At 52.5% G+C, this 5,086-nt stretch overlaps 1 protein-coding gene across 2 annotated transcripts in view; it reads right to left on the bottom strand.

Annotated features, from left to right (window-relative positions):
- BMPR1A (bone morphogenetic protein receptor type 1A) overlaps positions 1–2,496 on the bottom strand; it is a 121,674-nt gene extending 119,178 nt beyond the window's left edge. Inside the window, exon 1 of one of the 2 annotated variants that reach the window (XM_069071374.1) lies at positions 1,568–2,496. The gene's annotated coding sequence lies outside the window, so the exon portion shown is untranslated. Of the gene's footprint in view, positions 1–221; positions 374–1,567 lie in introns of those variants that run through there. The other variant, XM_069071373.1, reaches the window with a different exon arrangement.
- Positions 2,497–5,086: the final 2,590 nt, after the last annotated feature.

The following is a 5,086-nucleotide window of genomic DNA, read 5'->3' as shown; positions in this document are numbered from 1 at the left end:
GCGGGGGCGGACGGGGTCTCGGCGAGGGGGGCACTTGACAGGTGGGGGCGGGACGGGCCGAAGCGGAAGACTGGGGGCGGCCCGAGGGGGTCGGAGGCATGGGGGAGGGGCGGGGGTCCGGGGGGCGGGCGCTGCTCCGCGGCTCAGGCCCGTCCGGCCCCGCGGCCTCGCGTGAGCGCGCGCCCCGGCCCGCACCCCAACTTCCCGGGCGGCGGACTCACCGGGGGCGCGGGGGGCTCATCCTTCCTGCCGAGGGCCGGGCGGCCGGACTCCTGGGGCCCTCCCCAGCCGCCGCCGCCGCCCTCCCCCCGGGGCCTCCGCGACCTCTCGGGCCGGCCCGGCTCGGGCTCTGGCAGCGGGGCGAGCTCCGGCTGGGGCGCTGCGGGCACGGACGGGTGCGGGTGCGGCCGGCACTCCGAGGCGTCGCTCCCGCTTCTCGTGTCGTCTCTCCCGGCCCGCTTCCTCCCTCCGTCCGTCTCTCCCCGGGCTTCGCGAGGCGGCGGCGGCGGCAGAGGCAGCGGCGGCGGATTCCAATCAGTGCAGCCGAGGCCCAGACGAGGCTCGGGACGGCGGGGGAGGGGGAGGGGCTGGAGCCGCGGGAGGGGGAGGGGAGGCGCGCGGGGAGGGGGCGGGGTACCCAGGGGGCGGGGCCAGCTCCGAGCTAGGCACGCACAGACGCACGCACGCACCCCACGCTCCTGCGCAGACCCCGCCCCGCCCTTCCCATCCGGGGAGTCGGAAGGAGCTGAGTGAGCGTCTTTGGAGGCGCCCAAAGGGTACCGGGGCTCTCCCCTTCGCTCGGTCCCGCCGCCAAACGTCTCCGGCTCGGGGGCAGCCTTGTGCTGGGAGCCTCCCAGACGGGCCCCCGCGCCCAGGATCTGGCACACAGCAGGCGCGCAATCGTTGCTGGTTGGCCGCGCCCCCTGTTTTCTCGATCCTCCACAGCCATCTCACAGAAAGATACGCAAAGTGGGGTTTGCTATCTATGCTGTGGGAGGGAGTTCCCACACGGGCGTGATCCTGCCTCCGTCTCTGAGCAGAAGTGCACGGAATCTGCTGTTTGATGTGAAATCCCTTCTGACCCCTTCCCCCATTATCTCCAGTCATCCCGCACTTGTCGTTTGGACACTGGTCCTTCCCGAGAGCTCCCCGAGGACCCCAGGGGTCTGCCGCCCGTGGCCGTGGCGTCTGGACCTCGGGAGTCCCCGGCCCCCTGCATTCCTGAGTGCCTCTCGAAGCTACCTGCACGTCCTGCCCCCCGCCCCGCCCCGCTCAAAAAACGGTCACGGAGTTTTGCCTCGTGGTCTAAAGCGCGCAGATAGTTCAGTCTAACACCCCGTGCACCCCTAGAATTTGCAGAAGAGAATGCAGCCTCTCCTGGTCCGACCCGGTCTCTTCCCGCCCAGCAGAAAGAAATGAAAAGGGGAAAAAAGACGGCAGCGTGTGTTAGGCCGCTGACAAATGCCGGGGCCACCACGCAGCCCAGCCCCAGTCCAGCTGGTCAACGCCAAGTCCCCCCGACTTCTGGCTGGAGCCCCTGGCTGCACCTCCCTCCCCAGGGGTCCACCTGTGCACCGTCTCCAGAAATGCCAAAGGCTTGGAGGTGAGATTCCGGACGATGGAGCGGCCTCTCCCAGCCTCCGCTTTAAGTGCAGCAAGCACGCATTAAGCGCTCACGGCCACCAAACCCAGTGGTCAGTGCGCGGGGACTTGAGGCACTCGCCAATGCTGTACATGACGAGACAGCAGCGTTGGTAGCTTTAGAGCCGAAAGCGATCTCGGCGATCAGCGGGTCTGAGCCCTTCATTTACAAATGAAGTGTTGGGGGATGGGCTTGCCAGACCTCACCCAGGGGTGGCTACAATATCCCCGTAGAGCTGGGATTTGAACCCAGGCCGCCAAAATCCCATCTTCCTTCCACTAAACCACACTGATAGGCGATCGAGAGAAAAAGTGTATCTAAGTCAGAGGTGAGGAACCCACTACCTCGAAGTCACGTGTGGCCTTCTAGATCCTCGGGTTCGGCCTTTTGGCTGAGTTCAGGTTTTCCAGAACAAATCCTTTTATTAAGGGTATTTGTTCTGTGAAGTGTGGTCAAAGGGCCGCACTTGAGGTCCACATGTGGCTTCAAGGACGCAGGCTCCCCACCCCTGATCTAAGTGCTTAAAGAGGTTAGGGAGACGTCCTAATGGGCCGGACGTAGTCAACCATCATAGATTTCCACCTGAAAGGTGCATTTTGTTAGTCATATCCACAGCTCCTCATTTTAAAACTAAGGAAACTGAGACCCAGAGAAGTCTCCCTGGGGGAGGAGATCGAGAAGGAAGAGGTAATTAAGTAAAATTAAGGGGAAGGAGAGTACTGTCTCTGCTGGCAGAAGGAACAGGGCACAGAGACAAAAAGTACTAGGGATGGATGGGGGTCTCTGCTCTCCAGTTTACTGGGCAACTCCCCTCCACCCTCAGTTTGTGGTCTCTGTGTCCATCCATCCGTATGAACCTCACACAAGGTCTGGGCTGGGGCGAGAATAAAGAGTTAGCAACACTGCTTTTTGATCTGCTGTTTAAATCCTGCCACAGACACTCCTGTTCCAGGGCAAGTTATTTAACCTCTCATTGCCTCAGTTTCCACATCTGTAAAACAGAAGTAATAGCACCTACACCTCAAGGATAAAACCAGATAGCGTGTAAAGCTTGCAAACCTTCCAACACTACAAATTCTAGGGGGAGAGGTTGTGTTTTCTTTTTGCTTTGAGAGTTGTTTTGAGGGTTTGGGGGTTTTTTTTTGTTGTTGTTATTGTTTTGTTTTGGTTTTTTGGTCATTCAGAAAATCTGAAAAACTTCTCACTTTCCCTCTTAAGTTGCGAAACTATAAGTTACTCAGTAGGTGAAGGCCTACTAGTGGAAAGTGTCTTCCCTCTGAAGTTCCCAATATCAAATCCAACCCTATCCCTTTAAGCATTGTTGTTAAGGGAATATCCCTAAGGCCACTTACTATTGTAAGGTTTACTTCCTTAATGAGAGTAAATCTGGAGGTCCCTCACCTTTACTATAGAAACTTCCCCCAGGATAGAAAGCTGTCAACCCAATTTATTGGGGCTTAGTCCGTGCTAAAGACATTTGATTTGAATACACATCGCTGGGCTCTTATCTTGAGCATTTTTAGTCATTAACCGAGGGATGAAGTGTGTAATCAACTAAAACTGAAGGAATTAATCCCCATATGCTGTATTGGCTCGTTGTTCCCGGAGTGGGAGTTCCCTCACCCTAAAGGAACTGCGACAGGCTCAGAGAGGTTTTGGACTTATTATGGTCACACAGCTAATATGAGGTGGGAATGGAGCTTAATTCTTCGGTCTCCCACTCCATCTCTCCAATCACGCTAATAAAAGTAATTTTCATGCATTTCTTCCTGAACTGCAATCAGCAAAATAGCTAAACTTCTCCACCTCCTACCTACTCTCTCAATCCTCTCCCTTTAGTGCTCTCCCATAATGAGAAAATGTTGGACACCTAGGTGACTCATTAGCAGTAAATTAGGACATTGTTTTTGTGCTTCTAGATGTGATTAAAGTCAGGCATAGATAAATAGACTCTGAATTCCAAAGGGGTAAGAAAAGAAACTACTGCATAGCTTGGTGGTTAGACTTGTGGGCTTGGAATAATAGGTTGGGACTGTTTATTTTCTGTCCCTATCTCTACTCCTGACTCATTTCTGGGATCTGTCAAATAAGCTCACCTCTCTGATCTCAGATCCTTCATTTGTAAACTGTAAAGAATTGCTACTTCTCTTTAAGAGGTTTTGTACAATTACTCCGTTAAGATCTATGTGGAAGGTGCCTTGTGCTATAGTCAAAAAAGTAGTCTGCTTATGGTGGTGGAGAGGAGACTTGTGGGATGATTTCTTCTGAATGTGACTTGAAAGATTCTCTAAGAGAATGCCCCATGTTCTTAAGTTAAACCTTTTCTATATAGAAAATAATTTGTTAAGAGGTGGCATTCAGACTACTCATTAGAAAGTTAAATGCTGGAGCTGAAATACTTTGGCCAAATAATGAGAAGACAGGACTCATTGGAAAAGATCTTCATGTTGGGAAAGATTGAGGTAAAAGGAGAAAAAACCGGTCAGATGAAGTTCGAAAGCAACCAAAACTGAAAGAATTAATCCCCTGATGCTGGATTGAGATGGGTAGATAGTGTCATGGGGGCAATAAACATGAAATTAGATAGATTTCCAGAGACAGAGGAGGATAGAAGGGTGTGGTATGCTAGGGTCCATGTTTACTAAGAGTCCGATAGGACTGAACAACAATTGGGACTTGGTATATGTAGAATGTGTGTTCAAAGCCCACTTTTGCTACTTAGGGTACTTAGGAACAGTGATGCCATAGGCAAGTCACTTAACCCCACCTAAGCCTCAGTTTCCTCATTTATAAAATTTAGGTCTTCCTAGCTCTAAAACTGTGATCCTATAAGCTAATTTTCAGGAAAAAGAAAACTGCATCACTTAATTTTTCACCTTATTACAATGTTGGATACCAGACCATTTTCTTGCTTAATACACTGGTCAATTGAGTCTTAATCCCTTCTCCCCTGACTAACAAAATAACCCTCTGCCTCTAGTCTCCCCAGTCCATCCTCCACACAGCTATTGAAGAGATATTCTTAAAACACAGACCCCAACTACATCACTCCTCTGTTTGAAAAACATCACTGTTTGAAAAGCTAGGATAAAATACAAACTCCCCTGTTTGACATTACTTCTAAAATTGCCACCCAGATTTTTCAGATTTCACCTTTCTCCTCATCCATTCCAACCTACTTTCTGCTCCCAAAGTACATTTGCATAAGCCTCCCTCCTACCGGGATTATATACCTCATACCTCTCTCCTCCAACCTGCCTCTTGGAATCTCTTGGAAACTTCCTTCAAGGCCTTGCTCAAGTGACACCTTCTACAGGAGGCCTTTCCTGACTCTTCTCCCCATTGTCCAATTAGGAATAGTCCCTCCCCCCCCCCCTCCCCCCCCCCCCCCCCCCCACACACACTCTACATCACACCCTCCCTCACTCCGCAACTTATCACACC

This window comes from Petaurus breviceps, unplaced genomic scaffold, assembly GCF_028583685.1.
Source record: "Petaurus breviceps papuanus isolate PSGF00001 unplaced genomic scaffold, PetGlider_PUasm1.0 90825, whole genome shotgun sequence".
NCBI classification, from domain to species: Eukaryota; Metazoa; Chordata; class Mammalia; order Diprotodontia; family Petauridae; genus Petaurus; species Petaurus breviceps.
This window is presented reverse-complemented; position numbering and strand designations above follow the sequence as displayed.